The following is an 18,850-nucleotide window of genomic DNA, read 5'->3' as shown; positions in this document are numbered from 1 at the left end:
TTGATGTTTTTTATTAAAATGTTTTCAGATTTGCCGGTTGTTCCTCATTATACGTGGCTGTGTTGTTACCTTTGTACTGGCACGTGTAATTAAAAATTATGTTCTCTGTCTGGTAAATAATGAAACTTATTTTGCAACTAGCTTAGTACTGTTTCCACATGCTTTATGAACCTCCAGTTCAGGAGGGGTGTAGATTAGAAGTCTAGCATATACAAAATTGATTTTACCAAGTAATTATTTTTTAATACTTCTTCTAACTGGCAGAGAATATTTTACATAAGAGTAGTGACATGGAGAATAAAGTGAATGTAAGCTCTATCAAAACATTGAATTCCTGCAATATGCATGAATTTTTGACTGGAAAGAATAGCAATTAGAGATTCTTTTTTTTTTTTAATACCATTTAAATGTGGATTTGATTTTTTATTATGTGCAGAAGATAATTTTTATTTGAAGCGGAAAGAAATACAATGAAGTCTGTTGGCCTGTGTTGTGCAAGAGGTCAGATTATATTATACAAAGTTCTGCTGTCTGGATTTATAATAGAAATATCTTTAGTCTATAAAATTAGCTTTATTAGTTCCTTGTGTGATCTTTTATGCCAGGGAGGATGAGGCTGGGTTTTATTCTATGTAAAGATTTTGAAAAGACAGTTGCATTTTAGAAATACTGAATTTTTGGTTCTGAAAGTTGTGTTCTTCAGTATACTCCTTGCACCTTAGCAACAGAAATGTCATACTTAGCTCCATCTGAAATATAAGTGTTGCCCCTGCACTCATGGAGCTTCCTATGGATCAACAGTTTGATCATTATGGGACAATGCAGCAGACAGCTGGAAGGGGAGAAACAATAGCTGCAACAGGAAGGCAACTACTACAGATGGCTTTAGATATCAGAACAGATAGATTGAGCTGATCTCTCAATTCATCTGGGAGAAAGTGTACAGCAGGAGGGATAATGTGTTCTCATGGTTGCTAAGCAGATGGCCTTTTGCATTTTGTACTAATTATGGATTTTCTTCTAGATGGGTGCTTTTGTACCTGGATGTGCTGAGCTGTGCTTGATTACTCAAGCTTCGTGGAACAAAATACAAGGTCTGCTCAGGACTTTGATACGAGAAAGTGTGAAGTCTTGGTCAGGCCTGGGCTGTTGCTATGCTCTCTTTCATAACTTTGTTGCAGAATCAAGAAACAAAACCCTCAATTTATCCTGAAGATGTTACAGTGCAGGTATAGCCATAACCATCTTTGAGAGTTAGGCCATTGCCATAGTTTTTGAATGTGTTTCCTAATCTTTCCACAAACATCAATGCAACCACAGCTTGTTTAAGTTTTAACAAGTGTTCTTCTGGTTGCTGGTTTCCTAGAATCACCTTAGAACTTGAAAGGAAGATAAAGGTATAATTTTGCATAACTACTAAGTAGATACAAGTCTCTATAGGATCTGCTTACTCTGTTAACTTGTTTGTCTAATTACCTTTCCGAATATTGGCTTGAGGTAGCACTTTTTTTTTTCTTGGTCAGTAGACACTTATGTAACGGAATGCAAGATCAAAGTCATCTATAAAGAGGGTTATTTTGGTTGTAGTTTTTAGTGTTATGTCCTCCGCAGTTGTTAAATATTGTAGGCAGAGAAATTTCTTTCATTTTTCCGACAGGGATTTTTTTTTTCCCCCCAGCATTTTTTTCTCATCGGTTTCAATATTCCCAGAGGAAGAGCAAGCCAAAAGAAAAAATTATCTTACTGAGCAAGTAAAATTAGTACATACATGGACAGACCATCTTCCCTCATCATAGGAATGGTTCTCAAATTAATCCACAGAAAGACACCCTCTGCAGATATATATCAGTCAACTGTTTTAGATATTTTATGGGGAGGAGTTTTGGTTATTTTAAATTGATTTCAGATGTATAATGAATATTCTATGCTTTCAGAAATTTTTTGGGGCTCAAAGAAGTGACATATTCTCTTGAACATCACATTTTGGTAACAATGGTCTGATGCCCAAAAGATATTCCTACAAAAACCAAACAGTGAATGGTTAATATGTATTGTTTTAGTTTTCTGTCAATTTTAAATCTGCGGAATTTTAACTTTATTTGTAAAGGCACTATATCAAGAGATTAAAAGGGCCTCTGAATCATAGTTTGAGTAATAAATGATAAATTGGGGGTACATAAAATTTATAGCAGCCATTTTACATCCCAAACTAGAGGGAAAAGAAAATAACCCCATCACTGTATTTAGTGTTGGTACTCTTGTACACATTTCAAGCTTCATAAGCAGCTTTGTACCGATTTATACATTTTTCTTTTTGTAAATAAGTCTGAGAAGTGAAACTTCTGTTTTAACGTTGTAACTCTAATATTTACTAGTTTGTTTGGAAAGTAGTAGTTCCTCTCATTCTCTCAACACACAAGAGAGAGGGAAGCTGTTAGTGTAACTGGGCTTGACAACTTTTGTGTCACAATTATTGATTGTGTTTCAGTAAAATATTTTCCTGAATTTCCTGCCAAGTCAGCAAAGCTTTAGTCTGCTGTTGCTACGGAGTTTCTCCTTATGAGGAAGCAGGAACTCTGATGAAATCTTTAAATATAATTCTAATGTCTCTATCAAAACTTAGTTTATTCTTTAGCCAGATTTTTCCCCCTCTTTCATCAGTGAACATGTGCGTTGTGTATCAATGAAAGAGCACAAAGATTGCATTAACTTTAGGGCTTTTTGTTACAGCTTTAGTGTTCTGTGTCAATGTAATGTTTCATGAGTTTATAAACATTATTTAATTTCACATAGACAGAATGTCTTTCTTTCTTATTTGTTTATATTGAGGAGAGCATTATTTAGCCTTATATATGTTTAAAAAAATAAAACAGAATAATATCATATTTCTGTTAGCAACAGTTCAACTGACATTCAGCAACAGGGACAATCTAATTTTTCTCTATCTGGATCACATGTACACTGAATATATATGGGAAAAATGGGGGTTTCATTTGTTAGTCCAGACTTCATAGCATATATATGAAATTTCACATAAATAGGAAAGATTAAGAAACTCTACCCTGTCGACACAGTTATTTATACTGTAACTTTGGTGGTGAAATGTGTCACGGGAAGGATGACATCAAAAGCCTAACTGGTTTTGGTTTTGTTTTTCTCTTTTAAAATATAAAAAAGAATTTTGAAAATCTTAGGATGATGTTTAATGCCCATGATAACTTTCCACCTAAAAACCTTCTCTATATCAGAGTCAGCCTGGATCCACCACTGTAATACTGTTAGCTCTTACAGGAAAAAATGCTGTACTCACACAGTTCTACAGGCCCGTGGAGCATTGTTAAAACAAAAAAATGTTAAATGTTAATCTTTAATTGGTCTGTGAACTTAATCACGCATAACCAGGAGGAGTTCATTTTTTAATTAAATCACCCCCATGCATTACTTATGTTATCCTCAAAGGAATATCAGTGAAAAGGGTCAAAGTCTGTTGGACCTCATGCTGTTCATTTAAATTAACACATCTTCTGATCATAGGTGTATATGTTGTGCTAAATGTGAAGATTTCTACATATTAGAAAAATGGGAGTTCTTTCTGAATGACAGAATGAGATCAGAATTTCTGGGAAACTTCAGCCTGTGTTTGTGAGTAACATGCCCATTATTTTATAGTAGCTGGCATCTATGAAAATCTGGAACAATAAAATGTCTGTTGCAAATTGTTTTGAAAAAATTATACAGGCTACTTTAACAGTATCTGAAGAAAAATATATCTTCTTTTATTAGATTGTCTAGGACAGAACAAAATATATGTTTGAAAACAGTCTTGGACAAGGAAATAGAAGGGAGGACCTTACCTCTTTATTCATATACCTGTTATATTAATAAAAATCACTGTTTGAGAAGCTACAAATTTTTCTTCATTCATGTAACATTTACGTATCCCAGGGGCTAGCTGAACTACATATTAGAACAAGGATTATTTACTTGCTTAAGTTCTTCCAAGAAAGTATTATTGGATTTCATGTTGTCTGTTTTCACTTTGAAAGGCTTTTTTCAGTGGCTTGTAACTTCCCAATATGTGCAGGCCAAAGTTTTTAGGTTCAGGTGATTTATTATGGCCTCTTTGCTGAAGTTGAGGAAAGAATATCATAAATCACTACCAGTTTGCAGTTTTGGTACCATAAAACAGATTATCATAAAGGAAATCTCATCAGCAGACAATTTGTTTTCAGACAATACAGGTGAGGATACAGAATTATTTTGACCTGCAGATCTACAAAAGACTTCATGGTCCTGTTACATTATGTCACAGTGCACTGACACTACCATCTAGCTCAGTAACTGCAGAATGTTAAGGATTTTGCTAAAATCACTGCAAGGTCTCAGACATCAGCCTAAAAATGATGAATTCGTATACCTATTTCTTTTTCATTTTTAAAGATGTTTTAGAACAAGGAATATGACATGTCTGCAGACTCAGCTGTCTTCAATCTTACTGTACTTATTTTGAATGCATGTAATGAAAACAAGGAGACATCTACATTATCTTAAACTTCCATGCAACAATGGTTTTGCACTGATTACAGTGTTTGATACCCTGTTAGCATTGCAAAGTTTCCTTCCCATTGCTGTTTTTCATCGCTTCAACTTTGGCTGTATAAAGTCAGAAGGTCTGAAACACCCAGATGAAATGTGTAGGTGTAACACAGCGGCATCCCCGGCGAGTCATCATGGAATCAGTCTGGATCCCTGTTGTGGTTTTAACCTGGCAGTCAGCTAAAACAACCACAAAGCTGTTTGCTCATCCTCATCCCCTGTAATGGGATGGGAGAGAGAATAAAAAAACAGGTAGAACTCATGGGTTGAGATAAAGACATTTTAATAGGACAGGGAAGAAAATAAAATTAAAAAAAAAAAAAGTAAAAGAAAATACAAAACAAGAGATGCACAGCACAATTGCTCACCACCTGCTGACCGATACCCAGTTAATTCCCGCTCTGCAGCCCCTCCTCAGCCAGCTACCCCAGCTTTATATACTGAGCACTACATCATATGGTATGGAATATCCCTTTGGCCAGTTTGGGTCAGCTCCTGGCTGTGTCCCCTCCCAGCTTTCTGTGCACCCCCAACCTTCTTGCTGGCAGGCCTCAGCAGTCCTTGACTGCTTAGCAACAACTGAAAGCATCGGTATTTATCAACATTTTTTCATCCCAAAACACAGCAGTACACCAGCTATCAGGAAGAAAATTAACTCTATCGCAACTGAAACCAGGACAATCCCACAGGCCTTTCTTTTGCTGCAGGATCCTGGGTGATGGTATGCTCTGCATTGCAGGACACCCAGCATTCCCACCCAAGCTTATTTTATGGACAGCCAGGTGCAGCTTGAGATCTGTATCAAACCAAATTGCCTTCCTGGCTATGGTTGCTTTTCTACGGGTAAAATAGTGTTTAAGTACTGCAGAACAGTTAGCTGAACGCTGCTTCATCAAGCCCATTCTGCCCCTCTTAATTAGTCCAAATTTACTATAATTTCCACCCTGAATAATTTAGAATTACCTGTTCTGAGGATGCTGTGTCTTGTGAAATGTGTCTCTACATCCAGCCCTATTCTATCCAGCAAGGAGTGTGCTGCCACTGTGTATCATGTGGCCATATAAAGACACCTCTGGCTGTCCCATATCTATTTTATAACTAATTAATATACAGCTAGAGTTGATAAAAAAACTGTCTGGATGGCCGAGCCTGGAGAGTTGTGGTAAACAGAGTTAAATCCAGTTGGCGGCCAGTCACAAGCGGTGTTCCCCAAGGCTCAGTTCTGGGGTCGGTCTTGTTTAATATCCTTATCAATGATCTGGATGAGGGGATCGAGTGCACCCTCAGTAAGTTTGCAAATGACACCAAATTCGGCGGGAGTGTTGACCTGCTTGAGGGTAGGAGGGCTCTGCAGAGGGGTCTGGACAAGCTGGATCAATGGGCAGAGGTCAACTGTATGAAGTTTAATAAGGCCAAGTGCCGGGTCCTGCGTTTCGGTCACAAAAGCCCCCTGCAACGCTGCAGGCTTGGGAAAGAGTGCCTGGAAAGTAGCCTGGCGGAAAAGGACCTGGGGATGTTGGTTGACAGCCAGCTGAACATGAGCCGGCAGTGTGCCCAGGTGGCCAAGAAGGACAACGGCGTCCTGGCCTGTATCAGAAATAGTGTGGCCAGCAGGAGCAGGGAAGTGATTGTGCCCCTGTATTCGGCACTGGTGAGGCCACACCTCGAATACTGTGTTCAGTTTTGGGCCCCTCACTGCAGGAAGGATGTTGAGGTGCTGGAGCGTGTCCAGAGAAGGGCAACGAAGCTGGTGAGGGGGCTGGAGCACAAGTCTTATGAGGAGCTGCTGAGGGAACCGGGGGATGTTCAGTCTGGAGAAGAGGAGGCTGAGGGGAGACCTTATCGCTCTCTACAACTACCTGAAAGGGGGTTGTGGTGAGGTGGGTGTTGGTCTCTTCTCCCAAGTAACTAGCGATAGGATGAGAGGAAATGGCCTCAAGTTGCGCCAGGGCAGGTTTAGACTGGATATCAGGAAAAATTTCTTTACTGAGAGAGTGGTCAAACATTGGAACAGGCTGCCCAGGGAGGTGGTGGAGTTGCCATCACAGGAGCTGTTCAAAAAACATGTAGACGTGGTACTTCAGGGCATGTCTTAGTGGGCATGGTGGTGTTGGGTTGACAGTTGGACTTGATGATCTTAGACATCCTTTCCAACCTTAATGGTTCTCTGATTCTATGATTCTCTGATTCTGTGATTGATATCTGCACTGTTCCATTAAACTAATTGTGATTATCCAATATTTTCATGCAAGGGATTTGCCAAAATAGAATTTGCTGCTTGCTACACGCTTATAAAACCTCATCAAAATTGTATAAAGGGTTATCATCTTTCTTATAAATGATGCAAGGCAACTTTGTCCAGCCAAAGATCACACTAGAATTTTTGGTCATGCTAGTACATAGACTGATGGCAAACCAGACAAATTTCTTCACAACTCCTTCCAGTTAATTCTGGTTTTTGGCAGTTTCAGTTATGCTTGTAGCCTGAGGCAGTCGAGGTAAAAAGCAGTGACTATACAGCAGCTTCCAGTTAATAAATTACAGACTGTCACAGGGGACAAGTTAGTAATCCTTTCTGACCTGAATGAAAACAACAAACATAATTTAAAGAATTTGTCACTGACCTCATTTAAGAAGCCCTCCTGTCAGGTACACAATACGGAAACATCTGTTACTTGTCCTGTCAGTTCATTTATACTCCTTTTCTTAAAAGTTGTAATCCTGCCAAATATTTACTTTTCTGTTTTACTTGCTAATTAACTGTTATTGCTGTGAATAGTGTATTTAGTATAAAGAGAATTACATATTCTGTTCCTTATTAGTGTGCTTTAAAGCCACACCAAAAATATACTGATACTTGGATGCTGCTTTGTAGTCTTTCAGAAGTGTAAGTTTGCAGTTTGATTGATTAGTTTCCACCACCAAAGAGAAGCAGCTGCAGCTCTGAATAAAATTGAATAAAATGAAGCTTTCAAAGTGGTGATCAAAAGCAGACTTTGCTCTTTCAATTGTACACTTTTCTGAGATAACTAATTGTGCTGTTTCAGCAAAATGTGCATATCAAAGCAGCTGAATCATACATTTCAGTGGGAACTTTAGAGAATGCTTAACACATTATGATGGCTAATCTTTATCACACTTTGTTTGTCAGTTGCAGAAGAGTAGAAAGTGATTAACTGTATTTTTAGCACTGATTCATGTAGTCAATCAAGAGTCTGAATATGGAGAATATTCTATATTTGCTTATAGACAACTATATTTACATCTGTGAAGACACACATGTCTAGATCACTAGGTGTTACTTTACTGAATCAATTTGATAGAATGGATAAACCCCGTAACTTCAAGAAGAATTTCTGTCTGCTGGACAGATGACACAAAGTTGTATGAGGAGTTTGGGGTAATTGCATGGGCTTCAAGTCTGCTAGAATTGAATTTTTAACACATTTTGGCACCTAACTCAAAGCCGTGTACCTTCAGGAATTTCTCTTTGTATGTTCAGTCAAAGGCAAATTGTTCCCAGCCCAGTCTAACCTCTTTATACTGCTGTACTAACTTGAGATGGCAAAGTGAGTTCTTTTTTTGCTGAAGTGAGTCCTGTGCAGCAGTTTTTAGACTGCTCTAGCACCGAAGCTACCTACTTCATGCTAGTTCCACAACTTTCGGAAACTTCAGTCCTTTCCCCAATGTAGGAAAACCTACACACAGTAAGAGCATGCTCTGTCATGCTAAAAATTGTCAATAAAACAAAAGATAAAACCAACTTAAAACCATAGACATAATAAAATAAACTGTCTGAAAAATATTAAAAAACACAACAATCCACACATAGGGTGAAAAGTTGAACTGAATTACTGATAATGACACTTTATATAATTTTTATATTAATTACTCCAATGCACTTTTCAGGACATGCAGCAAAGAACCTATGGCAGAGCCACCCAGCTCTCCTGACAAAAGATCTTTGTCTTGCTGTTGAGAAGTTGTTAGTTGCTTTGTAGATATGGGTTTTGTCCATTTAATCCAAACTATATCTCAAGGTAACCACTGTTTCAGAATGAGTCCAAGGACTTTGTTATGGATTTCAGGTTTAAATTGCTAAGGCATATATAGAAACCTTATCAACCAGCTTTCTGGATGGTATATCTACATAATAATGTCATGGGACTACTTTGAATTATATTGAATAAGGTAAGTCCTCTGGATAACAAGGTTTTTCTAACTCAGCCCACTAGGTGTCATTACATTGTGTACCTACTCTGTCTTTATTCTTGATATTCAAACTTTAATAAAAATCACATATATATTGTGCACTGTCCTTTTTTGGAGACTTTTTACACTCAAATTTGAAAATACTAGCCTCAGTGAAGTTACCTTGGGATGCCTCAGACAGGGTATGTTATTCTAAATGGTTCAAAATGGCTGTAAATGTTATCTCTTGAGAAAATAACATGCCAAATTTTTTAATCAGTAGAGGATAACTTGGATAATGTATCAAAATATTCTGACCTTTCTAAAGGCTTATCGGGCCAGTAATAGGAATTATTATTAGAGCAAAACATTATTTTTGGTATTTATTATAATGTTGTACACGGCCTCCACAGAAAAGATTAATTTTCTCTTTCATTCTGCCTTCCTTCTGTTTCTCTAAGCTATATATCTTTTTTAACCAACTTAGTTCCAATTCAGTGAAATTACATGACAAAATCCTTGTTTCAAACAAGTAATTTTCCTGAACTATTTTATTCACAAAGATAATACCATGAATACAGACAAGAGGAAGGTCAGACTAAAGAGAAAACTTCAAATTCTTTTAGTCGGTCTTGCTTTCCATTCTCTGTTCTTCGTATCAAACAATACTTTCTAATAATTTAAAATATTTTATGAATTTTCAACAGCCATATAAAAATATTTTGAAATGGAGATTGGTGATGAGTGTTGTCCCTCAGGGGTCCATACTGGGACCAGTACTATTTAGTATCTTTGCCAATGACATAGACAGTGGGATCGCATGCACCCTTAGCAAGTTTACAAACGACACCAAGCTGAGTGGTACAGTTGACACACCTGAGGGATGGGATGCCATCCAGAAGGACCTGGACAAACTTGAGGAATGGGTCTGTGTGAACCTTACAGGGTTCAACAAGGCCAAGTGCAGGGTCCTGCACTCGGGTTGGGGCAACCCCTGGTATCTATACAGACTGGGGGATGGAGGGATTTAGAGCCGCTCTGTGAAGAAGGATGGGGGGGTGCCAGTAGATGAAAAGCTGGACATGAGCCAGCAGCATGGGCCCATAGCCCAGAAGGCCAGCCGTATCCTTGGCTGCATCCAAAGCAGCGTGGCCAGCAGGTCAAGGGAGGTGATTCTGCCCCTTTACTCATCTACCCCACCTGTAGTCCTGAGTCCAGCTCTGGAGCCCTCAGCACAGCAAAGACATGGACCTGTTTGAGCAGGTCCAGAGAAGGGCCACAAAAATGATCCAAGGGATGGAACACCTCTCCTATGAGGACAGGCTGAGAGAGTTGGGCTTGTTCAGCCTGGAGAAGAGAAGGCTCCAGGGAAACCTTATTGCAGCCTTCCAGTACTCAAAGGGGACTTATAAGAAAGATGAGGACAGACTTTTTAGCAGGGCCTGCTGTGATAGGACAAGGGGTGATGGTTTTAAACTACAAGAGGGCATATTTAGACTAGATATAAGGAGGAAATTTTTCACAATGAGGGTGGTGAAACCCTGGCACAGGTTGCTCAGAGAGGTGGTAGATGCCCCATCCATGGCAACATTCAAGGTCGTGTTGGATGGGGCTCTGAGCAACCTGATCTAGTTGATCTAGATGTCCCTGCTTACTGCAGGGCGGTTGGACTAGATGACCATAAAAGCTCCCTTTCAATCCAAAGATTCTGTCATTCTATGATTCTATGCATTTTCAGAATAACCTGATTTATTTTTTTTAGCCAATAAAGTTAGAAGGTGCAATCTAAGTGTTACCATAGTGTTGAGACTTCTGAAATGAATTATTAGTACCCAAACACTCCATAATTTAAATAAGGGAGATAAGGGAAGAAATAAATAATAATAAGTGCTAATTAAAAATAAAATAATAATGATTTTTTTCCCATTTCATCTACACCTTGTGAATTTCCACATAAAAAATGCCCAGTTAAATTAACTCTGTCATTCTCTAATTTTTTATCTAAAATCTCATTATTTCCAGTATTTTTCAAAAAACTTAATATTGAGACATTTAACTTTTTAAAGTATGTAACCATACAAACATAATCTTAAGCAATGTAAACCTAAAATGGAATGTATTTAAATTAATTTAACTTGAGGTATATGTTTAGTATGTCTGATTCCACGAAAATAAGTTGATTTATGATAAGAGTAAAATCAGAAAAAAAGATCAAAGTGACTCTGGATGTCAGGATTGAGCTCTCACTTATGTATCTATATAGTTATGTATATATAGAGTTATGTATCAGTTACACATAAAAATACACATAAATATTTAGTCTTACTTTCCTTTTTTTTTAAGCTGGCAATTGAACTTATGCACTGCTCTAAAACGTAACTTGTCCTTTAGAGCCACAGTCATTCATGAGAGGTAATTCAGAGGTTTTCCCGTCTTGCAATTTTTACAAGTTTTTTCTGGATCATCTCATTATTTCACCGGCTCTTTGCATTCCTTTCACTGCTGATATGATTTTTTTTTAAACAAGATTACAAAAAAATTGACAAATTAGATGCCTTATTTTGAGAGCTATTTAAACAGATACTCTGTAAAAATGTAGGTTTGTTAACAGCTATATTTGCAATCAAAATGCCAATGGGCATGGAATGAGGTGAATGGTTTCCCCAGGTCTCCCCGCGGGGAAGCAGCTATATGGGGTACTGCTCCCAGATACAGTTTTTACTTCATATTCTGTCCCGTGGCACTAGGTTTTCGTCTGAGCACATATATGTTCTTATAAAGTCCTTTAACAAAAACTCTGAGACTCCTGAGGATAATGTGTGAATCCTTTCTGCTGCTGTCCGAACTCAAAGCTGTGCAAGGGTTATTAACACAATGGGTTATTTTCTCAAATACTCTTTGGGAGTTGTTTATTTAACCTAATTTTACTTTAAAAAAATTTAGTTCCAATTACTGTTTATAAGTTTTTCAGAAGGCAGCTTAACCTGGTTAGAGTGAGCTGTGTCTCATGAAGTATTTGTGAATTGATGCAGTTTTTAAAATTCCAATAATAAGAAATAATGTTACATGACAAAGTATGTTGTTCATTTGAATTTATAAGAATTTCCTAGACATTAGAAAGTAAAAGAGTAAAAAGTGCATTCAGTGAGGTGTCTGTTTTCCATCATTATACTTTTTCCATTCCTACAACTAGGGGTTTTCCCAAATACCTCTCGACAAAAAGCATCTTTGGAAACTTAGTGTTGACTAAAGGAAAATTTTGACTCTACCTCTTTGTTAAGGAAAAAAATTAGAAAAGGAAAACTGTTTTTTTTTTCCTAAAACAATGTCATTGTTTTAGAATTCCCCTCTTTTTTTCCTGAAGAGAGGAACTTACCATTGTTTTCACCTAAATATGCTTTCAAGTTTCTTTTTCCATTTTTTCCAAATCCCTACACTGTTAATCTGTAGTCTTTTTGCTAAGATAGTATTTTTAAAAATAAGTTACATAAGAATCTTGGTGAGAAAATGTTAAATTTCTGCTGTTGCTCATAAGAAAGGAATATTAATACACAGATGAAGTCACTCTAGAAGTCCAATGACAATTACATTTTATATGTCATGAATGCAATAATATATTTGCCTTATTTCTTACAGAGGGTTCCAAAAATGTCATTACAAAGTCTTTTATGGCCAATAAATCATGTCAGAAATGAAAAGGTGTTTTAAAATAAATGGTACATAACAGTTCTGGGAAGACAGCTGTTGGAATTCCTAGAAAAGAAATAGAAAAATTGCATTGTACATCAGAAAGATTTTTCTTTTCAAGGTCTCCAACCCAAGGTCGTATTAGAGTTTCTCCACTCTTCCTGCCAGTGAGCCACAGGTGTCTCTTCCCTGCTCTCAGCCTAATTTTGAAATGTTTCCTTAATCAGTCATCCCAGCTCAGAGAATTAAGGAGAAAGTTCAATAGTACACCCCTGACACAACTACAGCATGTTCAGCATTACTTTGGGGTCCATGCATTCTTGTCTGTTTTTCTGTAAAGCTGGGACCCTTAGTTAAATGATCCATACAACAAAATACATATAAAGAAAAGAATGGTGGGCAGAAAATATGAACTAGATAGCCTTGCCATGTAAAACCTTAGATCCTCATGCATCAAAGTGCTTTTGCTTGTTCCAGAGTCAGAATGAGATTGGGAGCTGGAGAGCATGTTACAGACCAGTAGCAAGACGCTTGGAGTGGTGCTGGGCACTGCTTTTTTTCCTCTTGGAAAAAGTCCATGTGTCATTAGTTAATTCTAGGGTCCAGAAGGACTTTCATGATTACTTACAATTTCAGGTTTCAGATGCTGTAGAGATTTCTTTTATTTCCATCCCTTGTGACTGCAGTTAAAGAAAAGCTCCCCATTATCCTCATTATTCCTGGGTAACAAAGCTGTAGGAATACTAATGATCAAACACAGAAATATCACCGCATGTCACATAGGACTAATTATATTCTTATTGTGTAAATTTTTTAATTCCTTTTATCTTCAGACATTTTACATTGCTAAGATTTTTTTACTAATTTTCCAGTTTTGGTGTTTTTTTTGTTTGTTTGTTTATTTGTTTTAATAAATGTCTGCGTTACTGTAAATCTTAAATATCCTATATTAAACATATGCCGAAACAGAGTAACATACAGGTCATTGGAGTAAGATAAACTTGCTAGTAACTTAGTACCAGTAAAGAGACTAGAGTTATTTCTTAAAAGAATGCATATTCATGTCCACAACTACTGAAGCAAACACGAAAGTATAGCTGTAGCTAAACAAAAGGCATATTGAGAAACCAGGCTTTTCAGTGAAACTTTGGCTTAGTTTAGCTCTCATCTCACCTGCTCCTTCCCTCCTTAGCCTAAAGAAACCCACTCTGCCAGCCACTTCTTGAAAGCTGGCTTCAGTCACCCAGCTGTGCCTAATTTCAGGAGTCTCAGGTGCAGTGGTAGCCTGCAAAAGCTACATTGGTAAGGACACTCCCCTGAGGAAAGCAGAGCAAAAGGTGACATTTTTTTCTTTCTCCCTTTCAAACTCTAATGAGGTGGGATGGTTGGGAGGATCTAATAGTTAAAATCTTCCTCAGTTGAAGTAAAAAAGAAATAGAGGGATTTTGGTTTTTTTAAGCACAGTTCTTCAGGTTTTTCTGACAAGTGATTTGAAAAGTATATTTCAATACTATTACTACTGCTGCTAGTTATTATTTTCTAGCCCAGTTCTCTTTTCCTGATACAGAGCAGGGCCCAATAACTAAACACAGACTCTCCCTTTCCACTTCTGTATCCAGGGTCCATGCCAAGATGGTATAACAACTCATGTGCAGATACCATATGCCATGGTTTAATACTGATTCAACGTGACAGTAAGATCCTTTTCCTTCTGTCATTTTATTCTGCCTGCTGATGTCATTTTGTATTCCCAGTCCACCTTTCCTTTGCAGCAGTTCCATGAGTTGCACAGGTATGTAGCACTGTATACGAGCTTGCAGCTGGAGGAAGGTGCACAACCTTTTGTGGTACAGGTCTTTCCTGCCCACGTCTGTGACAGGAGAACATGAGAATGAATTCTGAAGACCATCCTCCCTGAATGTCACAGTTAGTTTGTAATGTTGGGGTTTTTTTTAAATATTCCTCTTATGATAAAATCTACTGGCAGTTCAAACAACATCTCTGATATCTTTGATTAGTGCCAAATTTGTGCTTGTTTCTGGCTGAAGAAGTTATTACCAGGCACTTGATAAGAGAAGTATTTTCCAACAAGGGCTTCATTATAAATGTGTTATCAGAATATTCCTAGTTCTGATTTTTTGCTGACATATGAGCAATAAGGTCAGCTTAAGTGCAAGCCAATTGCACAAGAGTATATTTTTTTTTCCTTTTCTTCCTTCAAAATTTACTTGACAAATTTCCATTTAAGATTTATGTTTACAAATGCTTTATATTACATTATGACCTAAATGAAGAAAGTAGAGTATATGTCTCACAGCAGAGAGGAAGAAACACAAGTGGATTAACAAGTGCTTAACTGAAGTTGCGCCGTGTTTGTTCTGAATGCTTGGTCAGTAGTTAGGGCACTGGCCTAGGAGTGTAACATATTTTGCTTTCTAGTATTACCACAGACTTCCTGTAGCACCTTGGGTACATGAAGTGAAGTCACTGAAACGCAGTGTCTACCTACAAAATGAGAATTTCATACCCCATGCCTGAGACAAGGGAACATTGCGTTGTGAAGTTCCTTGGTCATGGAGTAACATTAGTATCTGATTCTGTTTTAAATACAACCTATTTAGCCATTTTCTGAGTCTGGTGAGCTAAAAGCATTGTGATAGCTCTGCACAGAAATCCAATACGGAGAAAATACTGGTGACTACCTGGTGCTATCGCACTGTTTAATCATTGATAGCTGGGGGTTCTACATACTGTACAGGCAGTGTTAAACCTGTTTATGTACCAGAACTGTCATTTTTAGAAAACTTGGCTCTGCCTCCTTCCTTTCCATTTCTTAAGTTGCCCGTTCTCTCCCCTTAATCCCTATGTCCCCCCTGAACTTCTCTTTTGCAGCGTCTCACAGTGGTTTTGACCATCTGAGGGTATCCCACCCTCCACCATTGCCTTCCCAGTCCTACCTGTCCCCAGCTGTAGGTGCTGTATGTGCTGGCCCACAAATGGTGATATATTTCCTGCCCTTCAGACTTGCAGACATACATGGCGATTTGCTGCTGCCCTCCTGCCAACTCCTTATACTTTCACAGATGCCTCATGCCCTTCTTTTGATCCTCCTTAATGTTAGGGAACGTGAATGAACGTAGCCTTCTCCCTGCTCTGCGCTTGGAAAGTGAACCATGGGAAACTCTCCTGCCTGCACACAACACTGTAAAAGAGCTACTTACGGTTTTCATGACTTGGCACTGATAGGAAATTTTGTGTTCCTGCCTATTCACCTGTTGTTATTCTCACGTTGTCAGTTACCTAGGAAAGATCATTCCACTAGGTTCAACCTAAATATACAAATCTCTCCTAAACAAGGGGAAACATCACTGTTCTTTGGATGGATGGACAAATTCCAAATTCCTTCAGTCTAGAGGAAATGTGTAAATGTACATATCATTTTAGATTTACTATGTTTTTTTGAATCGGGGTTGTAGATATTTCATACTTAGGAGATGACTGGTTCCCCATAGACCCTTCTTTTCATGGGATACTTCTGTGTTGTCTGGTTGGGTTTTATTTACCAGGAAAAAAATGTGAATAGGACTGAGTATAGCCTCATGAGTAGAATTATTCTCTTATGTATGAACCTGCTCAAAATTGAAATATTCTCAACAAAAAAGGCCTTTGTGTCTATTTTTTTTAAAGAAATCAAAGAACAGTGGGTATTTTTCATGAAGAAAGTATTATGAGAGGTGTTTGTTTTTTGTCAAAACAATAATTGCTGTTTATCTTTAATTTGTCTTTGATAACCTCTCATCTCTTTTAAGTGAATGATGTGTGACAGAGAGACACTTTAGGTAGGAAATAATGAGCCAGTACTACCACAACTCTGCCCGCACTATCCTTCCCTCTTTCAACAGCCTGCAGCATATCTGCATGAAATTGTTATATTTTTCTCATTTTTTTCCCAGTTCCTTCCAAATATTTACAGGGATGGGAATATGTCCCAGTGACTTCTTTTGTCTATGTCAGCGAGTAATTTTGATAATCTAGCTGGTCAGTGTTTCAGATCGTGAAGATTAGCAGTGTTGTGTACTACTATGTAAAAAGGGGTAATCTTTTCATTTTTTGCCGGTGTCCCTTGTATCTTAGGATGCAGAAAGTGATAGGGATCAAAGAAAAATTTGGGAGGGTCTGACAGGAGTTTTGGGAATGGAAAAGTCGTAATTAGATGCAATCAGTGTATTTGAGATTGGGGAAGAAGTGGAACAGTGCATCGCCCATCAAGAACCCTGCAGGTCTGAAGTGAAGCCCTCTAATCAAAGGGAGTTTCTCTGGTGTGCAATGAAAATAATGTTGTATCATAAGATTTGCTTGATCTCATCTCTCCAGTATGTGCTTTGTGCATTCTGTTCAAGGATTACAGCCAGGAAAGCTACTTTCATACCTTCTCTCAGATTTGGAATATCTGAAGTGCATTGCTTATATTTGAAATCTGCATTGGAGCAGCCCTGCTCACAATGATTCCTGGGTTATTGGTAGACACAGCTATGACACCGAGTTGTATTGTCATGTCGTCTTTGCCGTATTTGTATTAGTAAGTCTTAGTAAATATCCTTCGACATGAGCAAATCTTTCAACAATTTCAATGAGCAAAACTGATAAAAGAAATAGATGTCCACAGATGCCAAAAGGTGCCTCCCAAAGTCTAACACTACTTTTGAGGTGTGTTCAAAAGGAGGATGCGCCTTTTGAACAAAATGGCCAAAACAATCTTCCTTCATATCTTCATCATAATTTAACAGTTTATCATTCAATTTGGTGTGATTCAGATTCCATCCCAGTTCAACAGTTGAGAAGGCCCACATTTAGCTGGCATGCAGGGGCATTAAAAAAATAACAGCCTCATATAGGAAATAAACAGGAAGGTGACAATCTCTACAGCTCATAAACCTAGGGAGATACTACCTGTGAGCAAGTGATCATTATTACCCTCTGAGGTCTTACTGGAGAAAAGAATGGAGAAATACTATCTAACTATGGAAGATCCATGATATTGATGCCATTTCATAAAAAATTTATGGAAGTCTGACAGATGTGAAATCATCACAATCATCTAATGTATTTTCTTCATGGAAGGGTTATAAACTGCTAAGACTAGTTTCACTTTCAAAATTTCCATTGAAAAGGACTAAGGAATATCTAAGGACTAAACATAACACCCAAGCTATTTCACCACAACTCTCTACATACCTCAACAGTAAAAAGAAATTATAAGTTCAGAGCACTGAAATGCCTTCTTGAGCTTAATAATGTAAGGGTAAGGTCTTGTCACCTTAAGTAATGCTTTTTCTATATTTTACTATTAGTTTTATGGTTACTATTAAATGAAAATCTTTTTTAAAATATATTTATCTATTAAAGTACTATTATACTCTAAAATACTACTATACTGTAAAATAATTTTAATGAAAAAATTTTTAAAAGAAGTAAATTTTTTTTTTTTTTATTTGTAGACCTGAATATGGTGTTATTTTAAACCTTTCTTGTCTCTGACAATAAAATGTTATTTATTATGGCACAGTTGAACTGTATGTTTTCCCATGTAAAGAAAAGATTCTGAATTTCAACTATTTTTCATATTTTATCCAGTTACAATCATTAAAATCAGAGCTGTGATTTGCTCCCTAGAATAATATTTCGATGTTTGCATGAATTTCGTTAAGATACTCCCACTTTTAAATGACTATCAGTGACATTTATGTAGCTGAAATTATCTCTGTAAGTATGACTATCTTTAAATACACCTATGGTTAAGTTTACAGTGTAGAAATTATTTTTGTACATCTTGTATATCTTGTACCATCTGAGATTTGTTTGGTTTTTTGTTTTGTTTTGCTTTTTTTTTTAAACCTTTAACAGAAAGTAAATTTCCTTAAGGCAAGCCAAAACAAATTTGGGAATCTACATTGTATAGACAGATGACCTGGTAAAGTACTTGCTGAACTAATAAACCCATTGTAACAACTATGTAAATCTAGTACAGTATAGTCATGTTTTACTCTAAATACAGTAATAGTGAAACGACTTCAGCAAACCAACATCTATTCTATTAACATCTTTCAAATACATAAAATGTTGATTGTGTCCTTTTAAAATCATCTTTAACTACTGCTGTGTCACAACCACCCATGTTTAATGCTAATGAGTCAGTAAGAAATGTGAAGGATAGAGGAGCCATTCATTCCACTCTATTTGTTACAAAGAATCTGGGGAACTGAGGGGAAAAAATACTGACAATCACTTAAAGTTATTTTTTGAAAACTCCAAACTGTAAACATAATATTGTACATTTTCTTCTGTTTTGTGTTTTATCTTTACTTCCTAAAACATC

The 18,850-nt window shown here is 37.2% G+C and overlaps 1 protein-coding gene across 1 annotated transcript in view; it reads left to right on the top strand.

Annotated features, from left to right (window-relative positions):
- Nucleotides 1–18,850, top strand: part of IL1RAPL1 (interleukin 1 receptor accessory protein like 1) — a gene marked incomplete at its 3' end in the record, with an annotated part of 664,549 nt that overhangs the window by 424,106 nt on the left and 221,593 nt on the right. The gene's annotated exons all lie outside the window — the stretch shown is intronic.

The sequence above is a fragment of the Phaethon aethereus genome (assembly GCF_964289735.1).
Source record: "Phaethon aethereus genome assembly, chromosome: 1".
Classification (NCBI taxonomy): Eukaryota; Metazoa; Chordata; class Aves; order Phaethontiformes; family Phaethontidae; genus Phaethon; species Phaethon aethereus.
The sequence above is the reverse complement of the archived record's forward strand: the minus strand, read 5'-3'. Positions and strand labels throughout refer to the sequence as shown.